This window comes from Anomalospiza imberbis, unplaced genomic scaffold (assembly GCF_031753505.1).
Source record: "Anomalospiza imberbis isolate Cuckoo-Finch-1a 21T00152 unplaced genomic scaffold, ASM3175350v1 scaffold_1005, whole genome shotgun sequence".
Taxonomy (NCBI): Eukaryota; Metazoa; Chordata; class Aves; order Passeriformes; family Viduidae; genus Anomalospiza; species Anomalospiza imberbis.
This window is the reverse complement of record NW_027099395.1, coordinates 5,672-22,776: the sequence shown is the minus strand read 5'-3', so window position 1 is coordinate 22,776 and position 17,105 is coordinate 5,672. Positions and strand designations below refer to the sequence as shown.

The 17,105-nt window shown below is 58.4% G+C and overlaps 1 long non-coding RNA gene across 2 annotated transcripts; it reads left to right on the top strand.

Annotated features, from left to right (window-relative positions):
* Positions 1 to 1,223: 1,223 nt before the first annotated feature.
* Positions 1,224 to 13,927, top strand: LOC137465663 (uncharacterized). 2 transcript variants are annotated; one of them, XR_010994747.1, is made up of 6 exons: positions 1,224 to 1,288; positions 2,097 to 2,163; positions 5,464 to 5,555; positions 10,317 to 10,522; positions 11,707 to 11,847; positions 13,815 to 13,927. It is a non-coding gene; the product is annotated as an uncharacterized lncRNA (long non-coding RNA). The 2 variants fall into 2 exon arrangements; XR_010994746.1 differs by lacking the exons at positions 10,317 to 10,522; positions 11,707 to 11,847; positions 13,815 to 13,927 and adding an exon at positions 6,918 to 6,987 and having other exon boundaries at positions 1,225 to 1,288.
* The last annotated feature ends 3,178 nt before the right edge of the window (positions 13,928 to 17,105 follow it).

Sequence of the window (17,105 nt, the reverse complement as noted above, 5' to 3'; positions counted from 1 at the left end):
GTGTCACACCTGTGTGTCACACCTGTGTCACACCTGTGTGTCACACCTGTGTGTCACACCTGTGTGTCCCTGTGTGTCACACCTGTGTGTCACACCTGTGTGTCCTGTGTGTCACACCTGTGTGTCACACCCTGTGTGTCACACCTGTGTGTCCCTCTGTGTCACACCTGTGTGTCACACCTGTGTGTCACACCTGTGTGTCACACCTGTGTCACCCCTGTTTGTCCCTGTGTGTCACACCTGTGTCACACCCGTGTCCCCCCGTGTCCCCAGGTGGGCTGTGCGGTGACAGCGGTGGCGCTGCACCTGTGCTACCTGAGCGCGTTCTCGTGGATGGCGCTGCAGGGGCTGCACCTGTGTGTCACACCTGTGTGTCACACCTGTGTGTCACACCTGTGTGTCACCCCTGTGTGTCACACCTGTGTGTCACACCTGTGTGTCACACCTGTGTGTCACCCCCTGTGTGTCACACCTGTGTCCACACCCGTGTGTCACACCTGTGTGTCACACCTGTGTCACACCTGTGTGTCACACCTGTGTGTCACACCCGTGTCCCCCCCCCGTGTCCCCAGGTGGGCTGTGCGGTGACAGCGGTGGCGCTGCACCTGTGCTACCTGAGCGCGTTCTCGTGGATGGCGCTGCAGGGGCTGCACCTGCACGTGCTGCTGGTGCAGGTGTTCGCGCCGGCCCTGGCTGCGCCCGCGCTGCCTGCTGGCCCTGGGCTACGGCATCCCCGCGGCCCGTCGTGGCGCTGGCCGCCGCCGCCTTCCCGGGGGGCTACGGCACCCCACCAATAGTGAGTGATGGGGGGATCAATACTGATCAATAGTGATCAATAACCGATACTGATCAATAGCCATCGATAGCGATCGATAACCAGTGATCAATACTGCCCATCACCCCCCGCTGGCCGCCGCCTGCCTTCCCGGGGGGCTAACGGCACCCACCAATAGTGAGCTGATGGGGGGGATACTGATCAATAACCGATACTGATCGATAACCGATACTGATCAATAACCAATACTGATCAATAGCCATCGATAGCGATCGATAACCAGTGATCAATACTGCCCATCACCCCCCGCTGGCTGCCGCCGCCTTCCCGGGGGGCTACGGCACCCACCAATAGTGAGTGATGGGGGATCAATACTGATCGATAACCGATACTGATCGATAACCGATACTGATCAATAGCCATCGATAGCGATCGATAACCAGTGATCAATACTGCCCATCACCCCCCGCTGGCCGCCGCCGCCTTCCCGGGGGGCTACGGCACCCACCAATAGTGAGTGATGGGGGTTCAATAGTGATCAATAACCGATACTGATCAATAACCGATACTGATCGATAACCGATACTGATCAACAGCTGACACTGATCCATAACTGATACCAACCAATAACTCTCAATAGTGATCAATAACCATTGATAATGATCAATAACCCATATTAATCAATAATCAATACCAATCAATAACCAATACCGATCAATAACCGAGACCAGTCCCTCCCAGTTCATCCCAGTCCATCCCAGTTCCATCCCAGTTCCATCCCAGTTCAATCCCAGTTCAATCCCAGTCCATCCCAGTCCAATCCCAGTCCATTCCCAGTCCATCCCAGTCCATTCCCAGTCCATCCCAGTTCCCCAGTCCCCATTCCCAGTCCATCCCAGTCCATCCCAGTCCATTCCCAGTCCATCCCAGTCCATCCCAGTTCCCCATTCCCAGTCCATCCCAGTCCCTCCCAGTCCATTCCCAGTCCATCCCAGTTCCCCAGTCCCCATTCCCAGTCCATCCCAGTCCCTCCCAGTCCATCCCAGTCCATTCCCAGTCCATCCCAGTTCCCCAGTCCCCATTCCCAGTCCCTCCCAGTCCCTCCCAGTCCATCCCAGTCCATCCCAGTCCATCCCAGTTCCCCAGTCCCCATTCCCAGTCCATCCCAGTCCATCCCAGTCCATCCCAGTCCCTCCCAGTCCATCCCAGTCCCTCCCAGTTCCATCCCAGTCCATCCCAGTCCATCCCAATCCATCCCAGTCCATCCCAGTCCCTCCCAGTCCATCCCAGTCCATCCCAGTCCATTCCCGTTCCGTTCCAGTTGCTGGCTGTCCCTCGAGCGCGGTTTCCGCTGGAGCTTCCAGGGCCCCGTCATCGTCGTCATCGCTGTGAGCGCCACCGCCGCCTCTGTCACCTGTGTCACCTGAGCGTCACCTGAGTGTCACCTGAGTGTCACACCTGAGTGTCACCTGAGTGTCACACCTCTGTCACACCTGTGTCACCTCTGTCACCAGTGTCACCTGAGTGTCACCTGAGTGTCACCTGAGTGTCACCTGAGCGTCACACCTGAGTGTCACCTGAGTGTCACACCTGTGTCACCTGAGTGTCACCTGTGTCACCTGAGTGTCACCTGAGTGTCACACCTGAGTGTCACCTGAGTGTCACACCTGTGTCACCTGAGTGTCACCTGTGTCACCTGAGTGTCACCTGAGTGTCACACCTGAGTGTCACCTGAGTGTCACACCTGTGTCACCTGAGTGTCACCTGTGTCACCTGAGTGTCACCTGAGTGTCACACCTGAGTGTCACCTGAGTGTCACACCTGAGTGTCACCTCTGTCACCTCTGTCACCTCTGTCACCTGAGTGTCACCTGAGTGTCACACCTGAGTGTCACCTCTGTCACCTCTGTCACCTCTGTCACCTGAGTGTCACCTGAGTGTCACACCTGAGTGTCACCTCTGTCACCTCTGTCACCTCTGTCACCTGAGTGTCACCTGAGTGTCACACCTCTGTCACACCTGTGTCACCTCTGTCACCAGTGTCACCTGAGCGTCACCTGTCACCTGAGTGTCACCTGAGTGTCACCTGAGTGTCACACCTGAGTGTCACACCTGTGTCACCTGTGTCACCTGTGTCACCTGTCACCTGAGCGTCACCTGAGTGTCACACCTGAGTGTCACACCTCTGTCACACCTGTGTCACCTCTGTCACCAGTGTCACCTGAGTGTCACCTGAGTGTCACACCTGAGTGTCACCTGAGTGTCACCTCTGTCACCTCTGTCACCAGTGTCACCTGAGTGTCACCTGAGTGTCACACCTGAGTGTCACACCTCTGTCACACCTGTGTCACCTCTGTCACCAGTGTCACCTGTCACCTGAGTGTCACCTGAGTGTCACACCTGAGTGTCACACCTGAGTGTCACCTCTGTCACCTCTGTCACCTGTCAGCTGTGTCACCTCTGTCACCTGAGCGTCACCTGAGCGTCACCTGTGTCACCTGAGTGTCACCTGAGTGTCACCTGAGTGTCACACCTGAGTGTCACCTCTGTCACCTCTGTCACCTGTCAGCTGTGTCACCTCTGTCACCTGAGTGTCACCTGAGCGTCACACCTGTCACCTGAGTGTCACCTCTGTCACCTCTGTCACCTGTCACCTGAGCGTCACACCTGTGTGTCACACCTGTGTCACACCTCTGTCACCAGTGTCACCTGAGTGTCACCTGAGTGTCACCTGAGTGTCATCTCTGTCACCTGAGTGTCACCTGAGTGTCACCTGCGCGTCACCTGAGCGTCACCTATGGTCACACCTGTGTCACCTGAGTGTCACACCTGTGTGTCACACCTGTGTCACCTCTGTCACCTGAGTGTCACCTGAGTGTCACACCCTCTGTCACACCTGTGTGTCACCTGTGTCACCTGTGTCACCACTGTCACCTGAGCATCACCTGAGTGTCACCTGTGCCACCTCTGTCACCTGTCACCTGAGTGTCACCTGAGTGTCACACCTGAGTGTCACCTGAGTGTCACACCTGAGTGTCACCTCTGTCACCTCTGTCACCTGAGTGTCACCTGAGTGTCACACCTGAGTGTCACCTGAGTGTCACCCTGTGCCACCTCTGTCACCTGAGCGTCACCTGAGTGTCACACCTGTGTCACCTCTGTCACCTGAGCGTCACCTGAGCGTCACCTGAGTGTCACACCTGAGTGTCACCTGTGTCACCCCAATGTCACCTGTGTCACACCTGTGTCATCTGAGTGTCACCTGAGTGTCACCTGAGCGTCACACCTGTGTGTCACACCTGAGTCACCTCTGTCACCTGTCACCTGAGTGTCACACCTGAGTGCCACACCTGTGTCACCTGTATCATACCTGTGTCACTTGTGTCACACCTATGTCACCTGTCACCTGAGTGTCACCTGAGCGTCACCTGTGTCACCTGTCACCTCCACGTCACCTGTGTCACACCTGAGCGTCACCTATGTCATCTGTGTCATACCCCTATCACCTCCAGTGTCCCCAGTGTCCCCACGCGTGTCCCTGCTGTCCCCAGTGCCCCCCCAGTGTCCCCCCAGTGTCCCCACTGTCCCCCAGTGTCCCCACGCGTGTCCCCAGTGTCCCCAGTGTCCCCACTGTCCCCCACTGTCCCCACTGTCCCCAGTGTCCCCACGCGTGTCCCCAGTGTCCCCAGTGTCCCCAGTGTCCCCAGTGTCCCCACGCGTGTCCCCAGTGTCCCCCCTGCTGTCCCCAGTGTCCCCAGTGCCCCCCCAGTGTCCCCACTGTCCCCCCAATCCCCCTGCTGTACCCAGTGTCCCCACGCATGTCCCCAGTGTCCTCTTGGTGTCCCCAGTGTCCCCAGTGTCCCCACGCGTGTCCCTGCTGTCCCCAGTGTCCCCAGTGCCCCCCCAGTGTCCCCAGTGTCCCCAGTGTCCCCACGCGTGTCCCCAGTGTCCCCCCAGTGTCCTCACTGTCCCCACTGTCCCCAGTGTCCCCCTGCTGTCCCTGTTGTCCCCAATGTCCCCCTGCTGTCCCCAATGTCCCCAGTGTCCCCAGTGTCCCCACGCATGTCCCCACTGTCCCCCCCCAATCCCCCCACTCTCCCCAGTGTCCCCAAAGTGTCCCCAGTGTCCCCCACCTGTCGCTGTTGTCCCCAGTGTCCCCAAAGTGTCCCCAGTGTCCCCCACCTGTCCCTGTTGTCCCCAGTGTCCCCAAAGCGTCCCCAGTGTCCCCGCTGTCCCCAGTGTCCCCATTGTCCCCAGTCTCCCCACGCGTGTCCCCACTGTCCCCCCCAATCCCCTGCTTTCCCGTGTCCCCCCAGTGTCCCCAGTGTCCCCACGCGTGTCCCCGCTGTCCCCACTGTCCTCAGTGTCCCCCCAGTGTCCCCGCTGTCCCCAGTGTCCCCACGCGTGTCCCCCGCTGTCCCCAGTGTCCCCAGTGTCCCCAGTGTCCTCACGCGTGTCCCCGCTGTCCCCAGTGTCCCCACTGTCCCCAGTGTCCCCACGCGTGTCCCCGCTGTCCCCAGTGTCCCCAGTGTCCCCAGTGTCCTCACGCGTGTCCCCGCTGTCCCCAGTGTCCCCACTGTCCCCAGTGTCCCCACGCGTGTCCCCGCTGTCCCCAGTGTCCCAGTGTCCCCCCCAGTGTCCCCATGCATGTCCCCAGTGTCCCCACGCGTGTCCCCGCTGTCCCCCCAGGCCAACGCCGCCATCCTCGTTGTCACCCTCTGGAAGCTGGTGCAGAAATTCCACGAGGTCAACCCGGACATGGGACACCTGCGCCGCGTCCGGTGGGGACACCCAGGGGACACCGGGGGGACACTGGGGGGACACCGGGGGGACACTGGGGACACTGGGGACACTGGGGACACCGGGGGGGACACTGGGGACACTGGGGACACCGGGGGGATTGGGGACATCAGGGACACCGGGGGGGACACTGGGGGGACACCGGGGGGACACTGGGGACACTGGGGACACCGGGGGGACACTGGGGACACTGGGGACACCGGGGGGGATTGGGGACATCAGGGACACCGGGGGGACACTGGGAACAGTGGGGACACTGGGGGGACACTGGGGGGATTGGGGACATTGGGGACACTGGGGGGACACTGGGGACACCGGGGGGACACTGGTGGGACACTGGGGACATTGGGGACACCGGGGGGACACTGGGGACACCGGGGGGGCACTGGGGACAGTGGGGACACCGGGGGGACACCGGGGACATTGGGGACACCGGGGGGACACTGGGGACAGTGGGGACACCGGGGGGGACACTGGGGACACCGGGGACACCGGGGGGGACACCGGGGGGACAGTGGGGACACCGGGGGGACACTGGGGACACCGGGGACACCGGGGGGACACTGGGGACAGTGGGGACACCGGGGGGACACTGGGGACACCGGGGACACCCGGGGGGACACCGGGGGGACAGTGGGGACACCGGGGGGGACACTGGGGACAGTGGGGACACCGGGGGGATTGGAGACACTGGGGACACTGGGAACACCGAGGGGACACCGGGGGGACACTGGGGACAGTGGGGGGATTGGGGACACTGGGGGGGTTGGGGACACAGGGGGACACTGGGGACACAGGGGGGACACTGGGGGGATTGGGGACATTGGGGACACTGAGGACACTGGGGGGACACTGGGGGGATTGGGGACACCGAGGGGACACTGAGGGGACACTGGGGACATCGGTGGCTGACACAGGTGTGACACAGGGGTGACACAGGTGACACTCAGGTGTGACACAGGTGACACTGGGGTGACACAGGTGACACTGGGGTGACACAGGTGTGACACAGGTGACACTCAGGTGTGACACAGGTGACACTGGGGTGACACAGGTGACACTGGGGTGACACAGGTGTGACACAGGTGACACTCAGGTGTGACACAGGTGACACTGGGGTGACACAGGTGACACTGGGGTGACACAGGTGACACTGGGGTGACACAGGTGTGACACAGGTGACACTGGGGTGACACAGGTGACACAGGTGTGACACAGGTGTGACACAGGTGACACAGGTGTGACACAGGTGTGACACAGGTGTGACACAGGTGACACAGGTGACACAGGTGTGACACAGGTGACACTCAGGTGACACAGGTGTGACAATTTGGTGTCCCCAGGGTGCTGTTGGTGACGTCACTGGGCCAGCTGTCCCTGCTGGGCTCGGGCTGGGGACACTGGGGTGACACAGGGGTGACACAGGTGACACTGGGGTGACACAGGTGTGACACAGGTGATACAGGTGACACAGGTGTGACACAGGGGTGACACAGGTGACACAGGGGTGACACAGGTGACACTGGGGTGACACAGGTGTGACACAGGTGACACAGGTGACACTGGGGTGACACAGGTGTGACACAGGTGACACTGGGGTGACACAGGTGACACTCAGGTGACACAGGGGTGACAATTTGGTGTCCCCAGGGTGCTGTTGGTGACGTCACTGGGCCAGCTGTCCCTGCTGGGCTCGGGCTGGGGACACTGGGGTGACACAGGTGTGACACAGGTGACACAGGTGTGACACAGGTGACACTGGGGTGACACAGGTGTGACACAGGTGACACTCAGGTGTGACACAGGTGACACTGGGGTGACACAGGTGACACTGGGGTGACACAGGTGTGACACAGGTGACACTCAGGTGTGACAGACACAGGTGACACTGGGGTGACACAGGTGACACTGGGGTGACACAGGTGACACTGGGGTGACACAGGTGTGACACAGGTGACACTGGGGTGACACAGGTGACACAGGTGTGACACAGGTGTGACACAGGTGACACAGGTGTGACACAGGTGTGACACAGGTGTGACACAGGTGACACAGGTGACACAGGTGTGACACAGGTGACACTCAGGTGACACAGGTGTGACAATTTGGTGTCCCCAGGGTGCTGTTGGTGACGTCACTGGGCCAGCTGTCCCTGCTGGGCTCGGGCTGGGACACTGGGGTGACACAGGGGTGACACAGGTGACACAGGGGTGACACAGGTGACACTGGGGTGACACAGGTGTGACACAGGTGATACAGGTGACACAGGTGTGACACAGGGGTGACACAGGTGACACAGGGGTGACACAGGTGACACTGGGGTGACACAGGTGTGACACAGGTGACACAGGTGACACTGGGGTGACACAGGTGTGACACAGGTGACACTGGGGTGACACAGGTGACACTCAGGTGACACAGGGGTGACAATTTGGTGTCCCCAGGGTGCTGTTGGTGACGTCACTGGGCCAGCTGTCCCTGCTGGGCTCGGGCTGGGGACACTGGGGTGACACAGGGGTGACACAGGTGACACTGGGGTGACACTGGGGTGATTGGGGACACTGGGGTGACACAGGTGACACTCAGGTGACACTGGGGTGACACAGGTGTGACACAGGGGTGACACAGGTGACACTGGGGTGACACAGGTGTGACACAGGTGTGACACAGGTGTGACACAGGTGACACAGGTGACACAGGTGACACTGGGGTGACACAGGTGTGACACAGGTGTGACACAGGTGACACAGGTGACACAGGTGACACTGGGGTGACACAGGTGTGACACAGGTGTGACACAGGTGACACAGGTGACACTGGGGTGACACAGGTGTGACACAGGTGACACAGGTGTGACACAGGTGACAGGGGTGACACAGGTGACACTGGGGTGACACAGGTGACAGGGGTGACACAGGTGACACTGGGGTGACACAGGTGACAGGGGTGACACAGGTGACAGGGGTGACACAGGTGACACAGGGGTGACACAGGTGACACTCAGGTGACACAGGTGTGACACAGGTGACACTCAGGTGACACAGGTGTGACACTCAGGTGTGACACAGGTGACACAGGTGTGACACTGGGGTGACACAGGTGACACTGGGGTGACACAGGTGTGACACAGGTGTGACACAGGTGACACAGGTGTGACACAGGTGACACAGGGGTGACACAGGTGTGACACAGGTGACACTCAGGTGACACTCGGGTGTCCCCAGGGTGCTGTTGGTGACGTCACTGGGCCAGCTGTCCCTGCTGGGCTCGGGCTGGGGACACTGGGGTGACACTGGGGTGACACAGGTGACACTCAGGTGACACAGGTGACACAGGTGACACTCAGGTGTGACACTGGGGTGACACAGGTGTGACACAGGTGACACTCAGGTGACACAGGTGTGACAATTTGGTGTCCCCAGGGTGCTGTTGGTGACGTCACTGGGCCAGCTGTCCCTGCTGGGCTCGGGCTGGGGACACTGGGGTGACACAGGGGTGACACAGGTGACACTGGGGTGACACAGGTGACACTGGGGTGACACAGGTGTGACACAGGTGTGACACAGGTGACACAGGTGACACTGGGGTGACACAGGTGACACTCAGGTGACACTGGGGTGACACTGGGGTGACACAGGTGTGACACAGGTGACACTGGGGTGACACAGGTGACACTGGGGTGACACAGGTGACACTCAGGTGACACTGGGGTGACACTGGGGTGACAATTTGGTGTCCCCAGGGTGCTGTTGGTGACGTCACTGGCCAGCTGTCCCTGCTGGGCTTGGGCTGGGGACACTGGGGTGACACAGGGGTGACACTGGGGTGACACAGGGGTGACACAGGTGTGACACAGGTGACACACAGGTGACACTGGGGTGACACAGGTGTGACACAGGTGACAGTGGGGTGACACAGGTGACACTGGGGTGACACAGGTGACAGGGGTGACACAGGTGACACTGGGGTGACACAGGTGACAGGGGTGACACAGGTGACACAGGTGTGACAATTTGGTGTCCCCAGGGTGCTGTTGGTGACGTCACTGGGCCAGCTGTCCCTGCTGGGCTCGGGCTGGGGACACTGGGGTGACACAGGGGTGACACAGGTGACACTGGGGTGACACAGGTGTGACACAGGTGTGACACAGGTGACACAGGTGACACTGGGGTGACACAGGTGACACTCAGGTGACACTGGGGTGACACAGGTGACACTCAGGTGTGACACAGGTGACACAGGTGTGACAATTTGGTGTCCCCAGGGTGCTGTTGGTGACGTCACTGGGCCAGTTGTCCCTGCTGGGCTCGGGCTGGGGACACTGGGGTGACACAGGTGTGACACAGGTGACACTGGGGTGACACAGGTGACACTCAGGTGACACAGGTGTGACAATTTGGTGTCCCCAGGGTGCTGTTGGTGACGTCACTGGGCCAGCTGTCCCTGCTGGGCTCGGGCTGGGGACACTGGGGTGACACAGGTGTGACACAGGTGTGACACAGGTGTGACACAGGTGACACAGGGGTGACACAGGTGACACTGGGGTGACACAGGTGTGACACAGGTGTGACACAGGTGTGACACAGGTGACACTGGGGTGACACAGGTGACACTCAGGTGACACTGGGGTGACACAGGTGTGACACAGGTGTGACACAGGTGTGACACAGGTGACACAGGTGACACAGGTGTGACACAGGTGACACTCAGGTGACACAGGTGTGACAATTTGGTGTCCCCAGGGTGCTGTTGGTGACGTCACTGGGCCAGTTGTCCCTGCTGGGCTCGGGCTGGGCCCTGGGGGTGGGGGCGGGCTGGGCTGGGCGGGGGGGGCGGGGCCGCCCCTCCCCCCGGCAGCGCCCCCCCCGCCCCTCCCCCTCCTGTTCTGCGCCCTCAACGCCGCCCAGGGCTGCTGATCTTCCTGTGCCACTGCCTGGGGCACCCCAAGGTACCAAAAACCCCCAAATTCACCCCAAAAATGGGCACGGCATCCTGGAAAACCCAAAATCCAAAAAAAAACCCCAAAATACTCAAAAAAACCCAAAAATATCCAAAATCCCCCCCCCCAAAAATACCAAAAAAAAAAAAAAAAAAACCAAAAATTAAACCAAAAACGCCAAAATTCACCCCAAAAAAAACCCCAAATCCCAAAAATCCCAAAATCCCCCCCCAGAAATCCACCTGGAACCCAAAAACCCAAAATCGACCCAAAACTTCCCCCAAAACTGCCCCTGGTCCAAACTGGGAGGCTCCCAGTTCAAACTGGGCCATACCCAGTTCGAACTGGAATGTTCCCAGTTCAAAACTGGGCATTCCCAGTTCAAACTGGGCGTTCCCAGTTCAAACTGGGCCATTCCCAGTTCAAACTGGGCCAGTCCCAGTTCAAACTGGGGCATTCCCAGTTCAAACTGGGCCATTCCCAGTTCAAATCAGGCATTCCCAGTTCAAACTGGAATGTTCCCAGTTCAAACTGGGCATTCCCAGTTCAAACTGGGGCATTCCCAGTTCAAACTGGGCCATTCCCAGTTCAAATCAGGCATTCCCAGTTCAAACTGGGATGTTCCCAGTTCAAACTGGGGCATTCCCAGTTCAAACTGGGCTATTCCCAGTTCATGCTGGGATGTTCCCAGTTCAAACTGGGGCATTCCCAGTTCAAACTGGGCCATTCCCAGTTCATGCTGGGATGTTCCCAGTTCAAATTGGGGCATTCACAGTACAAACTGGGCGTTCCCAGTTCAAACTGGGCCATTCCCAGTTCGAACTGGGCGTTCCCAGTTCAAACTGGGCCATTCCCAGTTCACGCTGGGACGTTCCCAGTTCAAACTGGGATGTTCCCAGTTCAAACTGGGCGTTCCCAGTTCGAACTGGGCCATTCCCAGTTCACGCTGGGGCGTTCCCAGTTCAAACTGGGCGTTCCCAGTTCACACTGGAATGTTCCCAGTTCACACTGGGCATTCCAGTTCACACTGGGCATTCCAGTTCACAACTGGGCATTCCTAGTTCAAACTGGGCCATTCCCAATTCAAACTGGGCGTTCCAGTTCCAACTGGGCCATTCCCAGTTCACGCTGGGACGTTCCCAGTTCAAACTGGGCATTCCCAGTTCCTCCCAGTTGATCCCAGTTTGTTGCAGGTGCGGGGCTGGTACCGGTCCCTGCTGTGCCCCCGCTCCCGGCCCTACTCGGAGTTCACCAGTAACACCAGTAACACCAGTAACCCCACCAGTCACACCAGTACCGCCCGGGGCCGGAGCTCCCAGTCACACCAGTAACAGGTGAGCGCTCCCAGTGACACCAGTGACACCAGTGACACCAGTGACACCGGTGACACCGGTGACACCAGTCACACCAGTCACACCAGTCACACCAGTGACACCGGTGACACCAGTGACACCAGTTACACCGGTGACACCAGTGACACCAGTGACACCAGTGACACCAGTCACACCAGTGACACCAGTGACACCAGTCACACCAGTCACACCAGTCACACCAGTGACACCGGTGACACCAGTGACACCAGTTACACCGGTGACACCAGTGACACCAGTGACACCAGTGACACCAGTCACACCAGTGACACCAGTCACACCAGTGACACCAGTGACACCAGTGACACCAGTCACACCAGTCACACCAGTGACACCAGTGACACCAGTCACACCACTCACACCAGTCACACCAGTGACACCGGTGACACCGGTGACACCAGTCACACCAGTGACACAGTGACACCAGTCACACCAGTGACACCAGTCACACCAGTCACACCAGTGACACCAGTGACACCAGTGACACCAGTAACACCAGTGACACCAGTGACACCAGTAACACCAGTGACACCAGTAACACCAGTGACACCGGTGACACCAGTCACACCAGTGACACCAGTGACACCAGTGACACCAGTAACACCAGTGACACCAGTAACACCAGTTACACCAGTGACACCAGTGACACCAGTAACACCAGTTACACCGGTGACACCAGTGACACCAGTCACACCAGTGACACCAGTGACACCAGTCACACCAGTGACACCAGTGACACCAGTGACACCAGTAACACCAGTTACACCGGTGACACAGTGACACCAGTCACACCAGTGACACCAGTGACACCAGTCACACCAGTGACACCAGTAACACCAGTGACACCAGTCACACCAGTGACACCAGTGACACCAGTGACACCAGTGACACCAGTAACACCAGTTACACCAGTGACACCAGTCACACCAGTGACAACCAGTCACACCAGTGACACCAGTGACACCAGTCACACCAGTGACACCAGTGACACCAGTCACACCAGTCACACCAGTGACACCAGTGACACCAGTGACACCAGTGACACCAGTCACACCAGTGACACCAGTGACACCAGTCACACCAGTAACCCCTCCAGTAACCCCAGTAACTCCTCCAGTCACACCAGTAACCCCTCCCAGTAACCCCAGTAACCCCAGTAACCCCTCCAGTAACACCAGTAACCCAGTAACCCCTCCCAGTCACCCCAGTAACCCCAGTAACCCCAGTAACTCCAGTAACCCCTCCCAGTAACCCCAGTAACCCCTCCCAGTAACTCCAGTAACCCCTCCCAGTAACTCCAGTAACCCCTCCCAGTAACCCCAGTAACCCCTCCCAGTCACCCAGTAACCCCAGTAACTCCAGTAACCCCTCCCAGTAACTCCAGTAACCCCTCCCAGTAACCCCAGTAACCCCAGTAACCCCTCCCAATAACACCAGTAACCCCAGTAACCCCTCCCAGTCACCCCAGTAACACCAGTAACCCCAGTAACCCCTCCAGTAACTCCAGTAACCCCTCCCAGTAACCCCAGTAACCCCAGTAACCCCTCCCAGTAACCCCAGTAACCCCTCCCAGTAACCCCAGTAACCCCAGTAACCCCTCCTAGTAACCCCAGTAACCCCTCCAGTCACCCCAGTAACCCCTCCCAGTAACCCCAGTAACCCAGTAACCCCTCCCAGTCACCCCAGTAACCCCTCCCAGTAACCCCAGTAACCCCTCCCAGTAACCCCAGTAACCCCAGTAACCCCTCCCAGTCACCCCAGTAACCCCTCCCAGTAACCCCAGTAACCCCTCCCAGTAACCCCAGTAACCCCAGTAACCCCTCCAGTAACCCCAGTAACCCCAGTAACCCCTCCCAGTCACCCCAGTAACCCCTCCCAGTAACCCAGTAACCCCTCCCAGTAACCCCAGTACTCCTCCCCTCCCCCCGCAGGCGCCAAAAATTCCAGGAAAATCAAAAATTCCGGGAAAACCGATGGAAATTTCGGGGCGAATCTTCGGAATTCCGGGAAAACCGACGGAATTTCGGGGCGAATCTTCGAATTCGGGAAAACCGACGGAATTTTGGGGAATTTTTGGCGAAATCTTCAGAATTTTGGGGAAATCTTTGGAATTTTTTGAGAAATCTTTGGAATTTTGGGGAAATCTTTGGAATTTCAGGGGAATTTGGGAAAATCTTCAGAATTTTTGGGAAAATATTCGGAATTTATTGGAAAATCTTGGAATTTCGGGGCAAATCTTCGGAATTCTTCGGGAAGTCTTTGGAATTTTGGGGAATCTTCGGAACTTTGCGGAAATCTTGGAATTTCGGGGAAAGCTTGGGAATTTTGGGGCAAATCTTTGAGTTTTGGGGAAATCTTGGAATTATGGAAAATCTTTGGAATTTCAGGGGAAATCTTGGGAATTTCAGGGCAAATCTTTGGAATTTTTGGGAAATCTTTGGAATTTTGGGGAATCTTTGGCATTTCGGGGAAATCTTTGGAATTTCGGGATTTTTGCCGCCCCTCCCCCACCTCGGGGAGCTCAATAAAGGAAAATGAGGTCGGGTTTGGGGAGAATTCCCAGTTTTTAGAGAAAATTATCAGATTTTTGGGGAAAATTCTTGAATTTTGGGTGAAATCAAGGATTCTGGGGAGAATTCCAGGATTTTGGGGAGAATTCCTGAGATTTTGGGAGAATTCCCGAGATTTTGGGGAGAATTCCCGGGATTTTGGGTGAATTCCCGGGATTTTTGGGTGAATTCCGGGGATTTTGGGGAGAATTCCGAGATTTTGGGGTGAATTCCTGAGATTTTGGGGCGAATTCCCGGGATTTTGGGGCGAATTCCGGGGATTTTGGGGCGAATTCCCGGGATTTTGGGGTAAATTCCTGAGATTTTGGGGTGAATTCCTGGGATTTTGGGGTGAATTCCTGGGATTTTGGGGCAAATTCCACGGATTTTGGGGCGAATTCCACGGATTTTAGGGCGAATTCCAGGGATTTTGGGGTAAATTCCTGAGATTTTGGGGTGAATTCCTGAGATTTTGGGGTAAATTCCTGAGATTTTGGGGTGAATTCCTGAGATTTTGGGTGAATTCTGGGGATTTTGGGGCGAATTCCCGGGATTTTGGGGTTGAATTCAGGCATTTGTGAGAGATTTTTTTTTTTTTTCCAAATTTTTCCTTTTTATTTCCAAAAATAAACTTTGAGCCCCGCCCCTCCCCCACCCCCCCACCCCCCCCCCCGGGGGACCCAGATTTTGGGGGGGGGGGGGGGCATCCAGAGAATCCCAAATTTTTATTTTTGGGAGGGGGGGGGAGGTGTCCCAAACGATCCCAAATTTTTTTTGGGGGGGGGTCCCCCCAAAAACCCCCTCCTTAAATTGGGGTGGGGGTCCCACCTCAAACTGGGGGGGTCCGACCCCTCTGGGGCCCCCCAAAATCGCTCCCAAGGTCGGGGGGGTGGGGGGGGCTCTGAAACCATCCCAAATTTTTGGGGGGGGGGGGTGGCTCCAGATGAGCCCCAAATTTTGGGGAGGGGTCACAGGTGGGCCCCTCCTCAAATCCGGGGGGGGGGGGTCCCAGCCCTTCTGGGCCCCCCAAAATTCCCCCCCCCAAAGCCCCTGGATGGAGCCCCCCCGAAAGGGGGGGGTCTCAAATGACCCCAAATTTTGGGGAGGGGGCCCCAAATGAACCCCAAATTTGGGGAGGGGGGGGGTTGCACCCACTCCAGAATTTGGGGAGGGTCTCAGGTGAGCCTCTCCTCAAGGTGGGGGTCACAGAGGGGGGGTCCCAGCCCTTTTGGACCCCCCAAAACCCCCCCAAAATGACTCCCATGGTCCCAATGAGCCCCAAATTTTGGGGAGGGAACCCCAAATGAACCCCACATTTGGGGGGGGGGGCACAGCCACTCTGAAATTTGGGGAGGGGTCTCAGGTGAGCCTCTCCTCAAGGTGGGGGTCACAGAGGGGGGGTCCAGCCCTTTTGGACCCCCCAAAACCCCACCAAAATGACTCCCATGGTCCCAATGACCCCCAAATTTTGGGGAGGGAACCCCAAATGAACCCCACATTTGGGGAGGGGGGGTCGCAGCCACTCCGAAATTTGGGGAGGGGTCTCAGGTGAGCTTCTCCTCAAGGTGGGGGTCACAGAGGGGGGGTCCCAGCCCTTTAGGACCCCCCCCAAAACGACTCCCATGGTCCCAATGACCCCCAAATTTTGGGGAGGGAACCCCAAATGACCCCACATTTGGGGAGGGGGGGGTCGCACCCACTCCAGAATTTGGGGGAGGGGTCTCAGGTGAGCCTCTCCTCAAGGTGGGGGTCACAGGGGGGGTCCCAGCCCTTTTGGACCCCCCAAAATGACTCCCTTTGTCCCAATGAGCCCCAAATTTTGGGAGGGAACCCCAAATGAACCCCACATTTGGGGAGGGGGGGTCGCAGCCACTCCGAAATTTGGGGAGGGGTCCCAGACGAGCCCCTCCTCGAGGGAGGGGTGGGGGTCCACACAGAGGGGTCCGGGGGTGGGGGGGAAGGGGGGTTTGTCCATCTCCCCCCCCCGCACGAATCCCACGGCGTCTCCAGCGCCGCGCGGACGAGCCCCAAATTCGGGGGGGGTGGGGAGGGAGGGAGGTGCGGAATTTGGGGAGGGGGCTCAGATGAGCCTCTCCTCGGGGGGCAGGCGCAGCGGCGGGGGTCCCGGGGGGCTCCCCGGGCGCCCCCCCCCAGCTCCTCGCGGCTGGGCCGGTAGGAGCCCTCGGTGCGGCGCTTCTCGCGCAGCCGCAGCGCGGCCAGCAGCAGCAGCCCCAGCAGGCCGAAAGCCCCCAGACCCCCGAAAACCACCGAGAGGGCCACGAACCCCGCGGGCTGCGGGAGAAGAGCGCCGTCAGGGGTACCCCCAAAACACCGGGGGGGGGGACCCCAAAATTCCCCGTGAAATCCCCGTGGAAAAAGCCCAAATTTCCAAGGGAGTTCAGCAAAACCACGGGGACCCCAAAACCCCCCCAGAGACCCCCAAAATCCTCCTCAAGAACCCCCCCAAATTCCCCCAGGAAGCCTTAAAACCCCCCCAAGGACCCCCCATATCCCAGGGAAAACCCAAATTCCAGGGAACCCCAAAATCCCATTAAAAAACCCAAAATCCGGTAAAAATCCCCACAAGAAACCCCCAAAATCCCCGTGGAAAAAGCCCAAATTCCAAGGGAGTTCAGCAAATCCACGGGTGACCCCAAAACCCCCCCAGAGACC